We start from the raw sequence: 13,599 nt of genomic DNA, 5'->3' as shown, positions 1-13,599 counted from the left end.
GATGGAAAATGTCTTCTATAATTCCTTGTTCCCTATTTAGACAACACTCCATACCACATAATGATACAGTCAGACAGGACACTCACAATTGTCAAGGTTGGGACTGGTAGCCTTGCCCTTCTCAGCCTCCTGAGGAAGTGAGGTTGATGCTGTGCCTTCCTGACTAATGAGGTGTTGTGGGTCCAGGAAAAGTTGTCCTATATCTCCCACTCTCACTACAGAAAAACTCTTGTTGGGCAGTGGAGGATGGAGAACCTGCGTCCTCCTGAAGTCCACAATCATCTCCTCCGTCTTGTCCACATTGAGACTTGTTGTTCACACTCCATTTTGTGAGCCTTTCAACCTCCTCTCTGTAATGTAACTCATCATTGTTGCCGATGAGGCCAACTACTGTTGTGTCAGCCACAAACTTGATGATCCTCTTAGAAATGGATCTGGTAGGGCAGTGATGAATCAGCAGCGTGAACAGTAGCGGGCTGAGCACGCAACCCTGAGATGTTCCAGTGTTCAGCGTGATGAGACTTGAGGTTTTGCTACCAAGCCGACTGACTGTGGTCATTCTGTCACAAAGTCCAGAATCCACTTGCAGCGAGGGTCATTGAGTCCCAGAGAGGACTAGACATGGCTGTGTTTTTTTTTTAATTTGCTGTAATGAAGTATGGATATTTGCTGCCAGAGTTATAGTTGCTCCAAAATGCTCTCCCACTAATCACTTTCCTCAATTACATTCCCTAAGATTAGGACCAGTACTGCCCCTTCTTTGGTGAGACTAACTACATACAAGCTCAGAAAACTCTTGAACGCACTTTAGAAATTCCACTGCCTCAACACCTTTCATACTAAACTGATTGTATCCTCTTGTCCTTCTGGAATGGAAGGGAACCAAAGCACCCAGGGAAATCCTACATGGCTACAGAGTGAGATCAGGAACCACCCAATGTTAAAATTGATAATGGGTGCACCACAGAGCCATCCCATCATGAAATCTCAACCATTCTGCCTTCTTCCCAGGGGCATCATCTGAGATGTCCTTTCCCGTCTAAAACAATAGGACAACACAGGCTGTAGAGAAAGCCTTCATTTTCAACCAATGTGGTCATATCAAAGCTACGCTTACCCTCTCAAAATTCTGCAAATACACAAGAAACTAATTCCTCGTCAGCTACTGGGTGGATATTGTTCAAAAATAATAAAGACCTTCACTGTCAAAAGACATGTTCAGCTACAGGAAGTAGATAAATATGCCCTACAATTAAAATTCATCATTCCAAAGGATTTAATTCTGGCGAAGCAGGAACAATTCTTTGAAGTTATTATTCCTCCTTTATCCTATCTGGCAGCAAAAGTTGTTTTCTAAGCTCATGTGAACTCATTTTGGCTCCTTGAGGGGTTGAGTAATTGTGTGCTGAAGAACACCCCCACACGCAGAAGCTTCCAGTAACAGACGAAAATCAACTTGACTTCATCCAATGTGGAGAATGCTTCAAATAAGCATAAACTCGTTTCCCAAAGAAACACAAAATTGGACCATGAACATCCCAGGTTTAATTACCAATGGATGCTAAACTTGAAGTCAGGTGCTCAATCTTTGAACTTCTGCTGTTCCTTGCTCCCACTCGATTTTGGGGTACTGGTGTGTCTGATGAGCTGAAGCTGGGAACCACAGACAAAAATGGGCCAGGAGACATCTGATGGGCTGAGCTGCTCATCAGGTGGTTCCCTCCATATATTACTTGTGCAGAACCTCTGAGGTGTGCTCACAAGGTTTTACCAACCACCTCAAATACACGTTGACCAATGATGGCCCAAAGGTTTCCAGGAATCAGTGTTACATTTCTTCAAGGATCCTTTGAGCAAGTCCTCAAATCTTGACCCATCTCTCCCTGATAATCCCTTCCTGTGGCAAAGATCAAAATATAAGAGAGGAAGTTAAAAACCCGGAAATACTGGAGGAAGTCAGCCGGTTCCACAGCGTCCATTGGAGGTAAAGATATATAATCAATATTTCAGGCCTGAGCATTTTTATATTTTTACTCCAATCACAGCATCTGCAGACTTTCATGTTTCACTCAAAATATATGGCCTTCTCAATTACCAAATTGGTGTAATTGTTATGTTTGTTCCTTAAAGAAGAACAACCTTGCTCAGTTTTAATGTTTAAACAATGTTATTTTTCAAGCTACTTGAACCAACAATGCACTCAACTTCTGTCGTGGTCTACTTTTGTTTCCACAAACTCTAAACGCATTGCTTACTGGGAAATATTGTTCTTTATTATACATGCATCATAATACATCTTTCCCCTTTTAAAAAAAATTTTAAAAATACAAACACAATACTATGTCTACAAAACATTCCATGGCCAGTCTCTTTCCACTCAACAGTCCTTAACAGTCCTTTTGGTCTGGTATGTGTTTCCACCGGAATATTGCTTGCATATGTTGCTTTTATATTTGTGTCTTTCCATACTGACAGATGATGGGTCATGACCATGGGTTGTAGATCCACTCCATTCCTTCTCACAAGGTGGCCCTCCCTCTGTCTAGATCTGGTAGGAACATCGATCTATTTCTTCTTGCACATATTCTTACATCCACCATGTGCCAGAATTGTGATCTCTGATTCGCTCTAGAACTCCAGGCTTCAGGACTGGTCGGCTTTTCGCAGTCTAATCACATACTGCTTCTGTTTTACTTTCCCTACCAATTTAGCCTGTTTGTCTTTGTATTGCTCCTTTAGGTGTCAACAGATTTTCATGAATTGGAGGGTTGGTATGTATGCGTCGACCCATCAGCATTTGGGCCATTCTATAGCGGTGAACTTCTGTGAATCCTCTCATCCATCATGCGCTTTCTTCATGAAGCTCTTCACCACCTTGAAAGAACTCTCTGCTTGGCCATTAGACTTTGGGTGATGTGGGCTTAAACCTGTATGTTGAAACCCCCAAGCATTAGCAAAGGACTCAAATTCATTGCTTGAAAATTGTGGACCATTGCCTGATATTATTTCACAAGGAACTCCATGCCTCGCAAACTCACTTTTCATGAAAGTGACAACTGCTTTGCTGGATATTGACTGCAATGTTGATACCTCTGGGAAATTGGAACAATAGTCTGTTATATTATGTGACTTCTTCCCATGACAGTCAAAAAAATCTACTCCAACTTTGAAGTACGGCCTGTCTCGTACAGGATGTGGTATAAGCAGTTCTTCTTGCTGTTTTCGTCTAGAGGTAAGGAATATTTCGCATGAAGCAGTGATCTTGATTCATTCTTGGCCAAAACATCACCTCTCAAGCACTATGTTTGAATGTTTTTCTCACCAAGATGTCCTTTATCCATCTTCTGGAGCATTTTCACTAACCTGTTCCCTTTGAAGACCATACCTTTCACAACTGACATGCCCAATAATCCCGAATACACATTGGACAGGTATTCTTAGCTGCTGGCCATCCTTTCTTTTTTGTATCTTTGAGCTCTCTCATTGTTTTGTTTGTCTCTGTTGCTTTCCTGATCTGCTCTGTTCTATCCCAGGATATTGGAAATGAGGTGATGTCAACAATGGCCTGTATCTCCACGTTAGCTTCTTGGATGGTCTTTTCTTTCTTGTCAACTGCTCGAGACAGAGCTTCAACTGCAAACATGTATTTTCCTGGGGTATGTCGATCATTCTCACATTGTCTTTCTGCAGTCTTATCAATAATATTGAGAACAGTGGTTTATGGTCTGTCTCCACTTCAAGAGCTTGTCCATAAATGTATTGATGGAACCTTTCACTTGCATAAGTGCTGGCAATAAGATCTTTATCTGTGCATAGTTGGCTTCTGAACGTGTTAAGTCCTTGATGCAGAGGCCACAGATTGCCATATGTCCTCATGCTGCTGCAGTAGTCCTGCTCCAAGGCCACGTCGGGATGCATCATCTGAGATCCTGGTGCCCCAATCCAGATCATAAAATTTTAAAACAGGCTCTTTTTAGGACTTTTTAAAGTGCCTAGAAACACTCTTCTTGCGAACAGATCCACTCATTTTTCTGCACAAGGAGTGACCTAAGTGGTGTGGACACAGTCAACAGACAAGGGATGAACTGAGCCAGGTAAGACACCATCCCCAAGACACGTCTCACCTGCTCTTTGTTTTGGGGCCTCACAAAATTCTCAATGGCTGATGTCTTTCTTGGATCTGGCTTCACTCCCTGTTCATACATGTCATCTCCTATGAAGGTCAGTGTCTTTACACCAAAATCACATTTCTCTTTATTTAATTTCAAATTGACATTTTGTGTCATGACAAGCACTTGCCTTACTCGCGTATCATGTTCATTCTTGGTGGACCCCCATACAGTGATGTCATCCATCACGGTCTCAACTCCAGTAAACTTTCAAAGATCACTTGGATGGTTTTATGGTAGACTTCTGCTGCAGACAGGATCCCATATGGTAGCCAAAGAAAGCGGTATCTTCCTTGTGGAGTATTGAAAGTGCATTGTCTCGAACTTGCCTCATCAAGCTTTATCTGCCAAAACACTGATGATGTGTCGAGCTTTCTAAACCACTTGGTACCTGCAAACGGACATGATTTCCTCCTGTGTCAACAATTTAAAATGCTCACTCTAGATGGCTATATTGAGATCTCTGGGGCCCAGAGATGTACGGAACGCTCCATTTTTCCTTTGCACAATGACGCGAGTTGACCCAATCTATAGGTTCTTCGATTTTCTGGATGACTTTCATCCATTTCATGCATTCTAGTTCTTGTTTCAGTTTGTCTTATCTACGTGGATTATGTGTACACCAGGTAAACATTCAAGCCCCTCAAAGACATCTGAACACTCTTCCATGAGTATTGTGTGCTTATCTTTGGTCTATGAAAACACTTTTCTCCAAATTGAGCTCTTCGCATGCATGCAGACCTAATATTGGCTCTACTCTCTACTCAGTAGCTGTGACTTTGGATGCTACCCTTTGTTTTTGAAGATCACCATACAGCCCCCATTTTACTGGAACGTTTTCTCCTTTTTAGCCTATCACTTTTAATTTCACTGGATAAATCTTGCTCTTTACAGTGACCCTCAGTCTTCTAATCAACCTTAGAAAATAGATTTACCTGGGCTCCGGTGTCGAGCTTAAATGGAATTACTGTCTCATTCACAGTCACAGGAATGATCCATTCCATTTTGTCAGCAGTAGTCTGGAGTGAATCCACGAAGAATTCCTTCATTGCTTCGTCTACTATGTGCACCTTTCTCTTGGTAGCCCCCACTTTGCAGCACTTTGAAAAATGATTCTTCTTCCCACATTTATTGCAGGACTTTCCATAGGCAGGACACATCTTTAGAATATGTCTACCTCTGCACCTGCTACATTTGCTGTTGAGCCTACCTCTTTGCTGCTTCTCTGTTTTCACCGCATGCAGTTGTGTCTTTCCTGTGCAGCTCCTGAACTTGTGCTCATGTGGTATTTGCTGCCTACACATATTCACAGCCTCTTCCAGTGTCAAATCTTTTTCATGCAACGAGCTTTTTTAAGCCCATTATCTAGGATTCCGCAAACTAGTCTGCCTCTACTGAGTGAGTTCTTTAAATCTCCAAATTCACAGGACTTAATCTGTGTGTGAAGCTTGGCTTAGTATTGGTTGAAGTTCATACCTTGTTTCTGGACACAAAAAAAATTGAATCTCTCAAACGTGAGATTTTTACCTGGAACAAAATACTCTTCAAATATTGTCATCAGAGTGTACAACGTAAAAGCTGTCTCATCAATTTGAAAACTTTTATAGGTGTCCAAGGCATCCTCACCCATCACATAGCCGCTTTCCTTTTTTCATCGCTCTCTCCCACTCCACCGGCCTCTAAATAAATGTTGTATCGTTGCTTGAAGTATTTCAAATATCTGTTAGATTGTCTGTAAACTGCATTGGTGTGGGAGGACTTATCCATGATGGGAACTATTGTTTTTTCTTACTTTCTTGCACAATCCTGACACCATGTTATGTTTGTTCCTTGAAAAAAAACCAACCTTGGTTAGTTTTAAATCTTATTTTTTGAGCTGCTTGAACCAACAATGCGCTCGACTTCTGCTGTGGTCCATTTTGTTCCTGCACACATTGCCTACTGGGAAATGTCGCTCTTTATTATATACGCATAATAACACAGTAATTAAGCATTAATCTTCGACATTCAGAATTAGAATCAGAATCATGGTCATGAACATGCGTCATGAAATTTGCTGTTTGGCGGCAGCAGTATTGTGCTAGATAAGGTGCAAAATTTACTAAAATATTACAATTCCCTGAATACAAGATTTTTAAAAATAGATAAGTAGTGCAAAAAAAAAAGAGAAAAAGTGAGGTAGTGTCCATAGGTTCATTGTCCATTCAGAAATCTGATGTCAGAGTACAAGAACCTGCTTTTGTGAAGTTGATTGTGTGTCTTCAGGCTCTTCTACCTCCTTCCTGATGGTAACAGTGAGAAAAGGGCAGGGCCTGGGAGGTGAGAGTCCTTGATGATAAACACTGCTCCCAAGTGGCATTACAAGAGTGCAGACCAGTCCTCTCGTAGTGTAGGAGCAGTGTAACAAGGGGAAGTTCAAAAGCCTGATAGCCATTTGGAAGAAACTGTTCTTGAACCCAGAAGTACTGGCCATTAGCTTTTTGTACCTTCTACTCAAAGGTCACAGTGAGAAGCAGTTGTGACCAGGGTGATGGAGGTCTTTTATGGTGTTGGCTGCCTCTTTGAGGCAGTGCCGCACATCGATGCTTTCAATGGATTGGAGGCCAGAGCCTGTTATGGACCTGTCTACATTTGGAACCCTCTGCTACCTTCTGCATTCATGGACACATGAATTACTAAATCGGGCTGCAATACAACTGGCCAGGATACTTTACATTTTTTTTAAGCACCTGCTCTAGGTAGTCCAGATCTCAGAAATACATCTGAAGTCATGGATCACTGCCATTCAGGAAGCTGTGAATCTACTGTCAGGTCTTGATTTTAAAATACATTTTTTCCTCATTGGAGAAAGGGACATTGAAGTCTGTGGCAAATTCTACTATTGTGTTAGCTGAGGTGTTTATAGCATTAATTGGGGTGTGTGCCTCTGACTGTCATCCAGCAACTTCTTTTGGACCCAATAGGTTTCAGATGTTAAACATTGATGGTCACTTAGACCAGCCATTCTCAACCATATTTTGGCTATGGCTCCCTTAGGACTCTGCTTCTGGACCCCCTTCCCTGTGAAGCAGTCGTTTAGTTGTTTTTTTTTCCATACTTCTCTCCTACCAACAACATAAAAATCATTTAAAAATTATTGTTGATTTCAGTTTGTGGCCCCATCACCTCAAATGTGTTGTGGCCCCCAGGCGATCGAATGGCTACCAAAGACTATTGAAATGTACTGTCACGACTCCCTTGACTAACATCGATTTGAACTATATGAAAGATTCATCCAGAAACCATCAATTCAATGGCACCAGATCTGAGAGATTTGAGGAAACTGATGTGGCAAAAAAATTTCAGTTGAAAAGTCTTTGTTGGATATTATCTTAATGCATTGATGGACAATTATCTAAAGAAGGCTTTGTATAAAAGTCCAAGTTATCATCCGATTATAGAAGTACAACCGAATGAAATGGCGTTCTCTGATCCTCGGTTCAAAAGCACTCAAACACGCATCCAGACAAATAATACATCTGCAGTACATATATACAAATAAATAAATATTGTTTAATAAATAGTAGAGACTTGGAAGGTTTGCATGAGCAGTTCATTTCAGTCAGACAGCAATCTCATTGCCTGTGGGAGGAAGCCATTTCTCAGCCTGGTGGTTCTGGCTCTGACGCCCCTGTATCTCTTTCCTGTTCGGAGTAGCTGAAAGATGCTGTATGCATATTGTGAGTCCTCTTCAGACAACAATTCCAGTAGATCACATCAATGGTGGGAGAGGGAGACCCCAGTGATCCTCTCTGGCACTCATATGGTCCTGTAAAACACATAAAAGAAGGAATATCTTTTTTTTAAATTAGAATTTGTTATGGTGCTTTCATGATTTTGTTTTATTTCTGTATCAGAATGTTTTAGGCTCAAACCTCAAATACATATTTCAGTTTGGCTCTCAAGTCTGAGAGAGTGCTACCTTGTCGCAATGCTATCCTTCCAAGCCATCATTAAATCTGCCTATTCTGGGAAGAGAAAATTGACCAGGCAACCAAAGTCCCCAGCAAGATATCTGCAGGGTTTTATGTGGAAAAATCTTTGCCAATATTGTTCCCGCAATTCAAACTGATTCATTGCACGTGAGGCAATTTGGAACATTCCTGAGGCATGAGATGAGACGCAATAGAATAAATATTTTTTTTAATTATGCTAAAGACTCCACCCTTTAATAATCAAATGAAGGGAACAAACTTAAAAAGCTGTGTTTCTTACAAAATAATCAAGAAACTAGATCAGCATAATATATGCAGCTGATACTCAGGAACAGTGTTGCCGAGGAAGAAGCAGGCATTTAAACAATCAAGCCCAAGTCACTCAACTAATTAAAAAGTTAATCCCTCGGAGAAATTACTTTCAGGTTGTGGCCAATTAACTATGGGTTTGGATGAAATCATTGAATCTTTAAGCTAATATTCGACTATTTGTGACTCCAGCTGGAGCCTGCCGACTCTCTGATGATCAATTGTTTCTATTTCAGCTGCGGAACTGTTCAGTAATGTATGGATTCAGCATGTTATCAACTCATGCTACCTGTGGTTTGGATAGATTTCTGCTGTGTGGGAACAGTGCACTGTCAGGTGTAACTCAGGATATCCATTGCCAATTCAATTGTCACAATGTGTGTCATCTAATTAAAGCAAAATTAACCACACTCATCAATAGGGAAATTGATTATTACTTGTAAAGTAATGCTACCAGTCAAAGTGTACCAAATTCTAAAGGAGGTTATCAGGAATATTTTGTTGGTGAAGAGCTGATAGTTGAGCACGTGGATATGGTGGAGGATATAGTGTAAGAGTTGAAGCCACCCGTAAATTGGAGGAACAACATTTTATATTCCAACTCGATAGCAGCAATGCTGACCTCTCCAATTTTTGTTAACACTCTCCCCCTCAATCTCTCTCTTTCTCTATCTCTATGGGTTCTTTCCTCCAGATCCCAATCCTTTCTTCTGCCGTCAGAGATCTACCCTTCTTTAAATTAAGTTTGAAATTTAATTCTTTAATTTACATTTCACTTTTTAAAATTGAGACATGCAGCACGGTAACAGGCCCTTCTGGCCCATGAGCCCGTGCTGCCAAATTAACCTACAATCCCCGTATGTTTTTGAAAGGTGGGAGGATGCAAAAGCGACCAGAGGAAACCCACACAGACACGTGGGGAACATATACCCACCCTACAGATAGCGCTGGACTTTGATCACTGGTGCTGTAACAGTGTGACACTAACAGTTAGCCTCTGCCCTCTCCACTTATCACTTCTCAACAACTTCTTCTTCTGCCCTCCCACCTGTGTCCACCAGTTACATCTTAACCGTTAGCCCGTGTTTCTTCCCCTGCCCCTTCCTGTCTCCCCCTTTTCAGCACTCCTGAAGGAGGGATTCAGGCCTGACACTCAACTGCCTTTTACTTTCTATGGATGCTGCGCGACCTGCAGTAAAATACCAGCAGTATTTTTTTTGTGCACTGTTCCAAATTCTAAATATTGCCAGAAGTGAATAAACAACTGTTGTGAACAAATGTCATTGACTTGAAATCTGAGCATCAGCTTGGTTGAAGTGCCTTGGTTATAATGCAGCACTGCATTTTAACTGGTCCTGAATGTTCCCTCCTTATTTTAAGCCAACAATGCCCACTTGAAGTAATTTGCTAAGCCTTGTTGTGGTCACAGCAACACCGCCTTAGCAATATGGATCAGTTTTAATGTAAAAAAAAGCCGTCTTCAATTGAACAAAAGTGGTTCAAGTGAATGCATTTGCGAAGAACTCCCCAAATTCTGTCATCAAAAGAGTGTGTGCACCCAAAATCACCCACAATTTTTTTCTTGAGTTTTTTAAAAAGTGTTAAATGACACTTATCTGCATCTTGGGATTACATGTACAAAAACTGTGTTCATCACCACTCCCTCACTTGTTAATCAGAAATGTAAGTTGCCATTTTAACCAGGAAAGACATCAAGGCCATTGAGAAGATGCAGGAGGGATTCAGCCAGCTGTCATCTGAGGAACACATCTTGTTTTTCTAGCTTCGTTAAAGTTGTAGGTTAAGCTCATGCGATCAGACATTAAACAAAAGTGTTTTGTGGGTGGGAGGAGTATCAGTGTATTGTTGGTGTGTTTTGCGGGATTGAAGGGAATGCTCTGTGAGTTGGCATAAACTGGATGGCTGACTTGTCATAGCATTATAACAGCAGGGCATTAATCTTTGAACAAGGCAAATCATAAGTATGAAGGTAAAGTCGTTATTGTATTGAATCGATATAAAATATTGGTTGGTCCACACCTACGCCAAGATGTGAGAGTCTTGAAGAGGGATGCAGAAAAGATTTCAAGGAAGAAATATTTTGACTACAAAGTGACTTTTCTCCAGAGAGCAAAGAAGCTTGGGAGAAGATTTGACGCGAGCCAGCAAGACCACAACAAGTTTTATTTAGGTTCCTATTACCAAAGGTTTCAAGGATCGGGAGCACAGATTTGAAGTGATGGCCTGGAAGCATAGCGAGGATGTGTTGGGGGGGGTGGGGGGGGGGGTTCCTCTTTGAAGGTAGCAGTTCTGATCTGGAAATTGCTCCCTCGAAAGAGAATGTTATAAATGTTTCCAAGAGGGAATTGGATTTGAGGGGAAATAATTTGCAGGGCTTGATGGAAAGAGTGTGATTGACTGGATTGCTGCACCAAGAGTCAGCAGAGACTCTATGAGCCAGATGGCCGCCTCCTGGAGCACAGCAGTTCTCCAAGTCTATTCCATGATTCATTGTTACTACAGTCGAATGGATCAGATGAAAGAAGGCACAGTTTGCTTGAGAGTGAAGTCGATGGAAATAAAAATCAAGAGGTGCATAAAAAGAGGCAAATCACTACCATCTGGTTATACTATCATGCAAAGTCAAAATTGCCCCAGAGTCTTTTATATTCATCTGACTCTAATGAATATTTGACATTCATTGTTTTGTTAGCAACAGATTTACATTCAGACTGATAAGTAAATATAAGGAACAGCAATCAATTAAAAAAAAGCACCTCATTTTGATGTGTACATCTTGCACCAAATAAACTTTAGTCACAGGAGATTGTGATCATATCTGGATGAAATAATGCCCACCAGGAAATTGGCCTGTGCACTCCTGTCTGCATTTCACCTGAGCACCTCCGACACTTGGAGCCATAATGCAGAACAGGCCCTTCAGCCTAAATATGTCCATTCTGACCAGGTTGGCAGTCAGGCCTGGTCCCATTTGCCTGCACCTGGTCCATATCCTTCTAAACACTTTCTATCCCTCTATCTGGCCAAATATCTTTCAATAGTCATAATTATGTGCAATTCCACTGGCACCTTGTTTCAAACCCGAGTGAAAATATTCCCCTCAGCACTCATGGGAATCTCTTCCCTCCAGCTCCTTAAATCTTGGCCTACATGTTGAAGGCCATTCGCTTGGAACAGAGATGTGGAGGGATTTCTTCAGCCAGAGGGTGGGAAATCTGTGGAATTTGTGGCACTAGTGGAGGCCAAGTTATTGGGCGTATTTAAGGAACAGATTGATAGGTTTTTGATTAGCCAGGGCTTCAAAGGTTATGGGGAAAAGGCTGGGAGATGGGGATGAGTGGGAAAATGGATCAGCTCATAATTAAATGATGGGTAGACCTGAAAATGCCTATTGCTCCTACGTCTTATGGTCTTATAGTTCTAGAATTATCTACTCTAGTTAAAAAAAAGACAAGAGCATTCACTTATCGATTCTATATAAGGTCACCTCTCAGTCTCCTGTGTTTCAATGAATAAAGGCCCAGCCTTTCCCTATAACTCAAGCCCTCCACTCATGTTCCAGCCTCCCTTCCATCAACTTCATTGACAATTATCTGATTTGGGAAAACAAACAACAAATGAAAAGACCCCAACATGCCGAAAATTCAAAAAGAAGCTGCAGAAATGGAAATTATACACTAAAAGCAGAAATGCTGCAGATTCTCAATATATCAAGCACATTCTGCAGTAGGAAAAATTGAGTTAATGCTTCAGGTCCACAACTCTTTGTGATGATGTAGCAGCACAGATGGTAACGAGGTGCCTACTTGTGATTTAATTGAAGGGAATAAAGGGGGCCATACCTGGCAGTTCGAAGAACATGGTTTGAGTGTGAGGTACAGGTTGGGCTCCTCTACTGAGCTGAGAGACAGAGGACCTGAGAGCCCTCCTCTCAGAGTTGTTGCATCCTTCCCTCCCTTCAAAGCAGAAGAGATGAAGAAAATTGAGTCATCTTGTTCTTATTCTATGCCCAGCAGCTCAAACTCTGTGTGAGCATTACCGGGGTATGTCAGTCATCAGGCCGTAAAGCACACAGACAGCTCAACTCATCCCAACTGAGCAAGGTCCAATTTGCCTGCATTTGGTGCACATCACTCTAAACCAAAGGTTTTCAAACATTTTATTTCCACTCACATACCACCTTAAGTGATCTCTATGCCACAGGTGCTCTGTGATTAGAAAGAAAAATATTAAAAACCCCCCTATTTAAGAAAAATAGAGGGCTACGCGGTAGAGAGGGTCCAGTACTTTTTTAAACGAATATATGGGTCGACACAACATTGTGGGATAAAGGGCCTGTACTGTGCAGTAATGTTCTGTGTAAAGGGACATGTGGTATGTGAGTGGAACAAAAAAGTTTGAAAACCACTGGTTTAATCGTCCCTCATTGACTCATTATGTGCACGGTTTCGTAGCTCCAAAGGAAATGGGCCAATGACAATTTTTCTCAAGCAAAATATTTCAGTAACAATCGGGTCTAGAGCAGGGGTTCTCAACCTTCCCTTCCCACTCACATCCCACCTTAAGCAAGCCCTTACTAATAACTTAAGGTGGGATGTGAGTGGAAAGAAAAAAGTTTGTAAACCACTGCTCTAGACCTTTCCAATCCATGAAAACTAAATATTGTCCATATGACCGATCTGCAGTTTATTCTGTGAACCTGTCACCCTCACTCAGAAAAGAATCTCCTCCATGTCCCTTTTAAATCTTTTCTCTCTCACTAAAGCCTATGCCCTCTAATTTTCGATTCCCCTGCCTAGGGAAAACACGTGGCACAGTTCACTTAGTGGTTAGAGCCAACAACCCAGGTTCGAAGCCGCCACTGTCTGTAAGGAATTTGTATGCTCCCCCCGTGTCTGCAAGGGTTTCCTCTGCATGTTACATTTTCTTCCCCTCTTCCAATAATGTACGGGAGTTGTTGGCTTATAGGAGTATTTGGGTGACTTGTGAGCCAGAAGCACCCGCTGCTATGCTGCATGTCTAAATTAGAAAAAAAATTCTTGCTTCCCAAGATTTTACAAACTTCCATGGGTCATTGTTCTGTCTCCTTCAGTTGAAGAAAAACAGTCCCAGCCAATCATATCTTT

General features: G+C 41.6%; 1 long non-coding RNA gene across 2 annotated transcripts in view; it reads left to right on the top strand.

The window, feature by feature from the left end:
- LOC138743960 (uncharacterized) overlaps positions 1-13,599 on the top strand; it is a 71,309-nt gene that overhangs the window by 54,719 nt on the left and 2,991 nt on the right. The window contains exon 3 of one of the 2 annotated variants that reach the window (XR_011345141.1): positions 8,689-8,776. The exons of the other annotated variant lie outside the window; for it this stretch is intronic. This is a non-coding gene — a long non-coding RNA (uncharacterized lncRNA). Of the gene's footprint in view, positions 1-8,688; positions 8,777-13,599 lie in introns of those variants that run through there. 2 annotated transcript variants of the gene reach the window in all.

The sequence above is a fragment of the Narcine bancroftii genome, chromosome 10, assembly GCF_036971445.1.
Source record: "Narcine bancroftii isolate sNarBan1 chromosome 10, sNarBan1.hap1, whole genome shotgun sequence".
NCBI classification, from domain to species: Eukaryota; Metazoa; Chordata; class Chondrichthyes; order Torpediniformes; family Narcinidae; genus Narcine; species Narcine bancroftii.
Note: the sequence above shows the minus strand (reverse complement) of the source record. Positions and strands in the feature narration are given on the sequence as shown.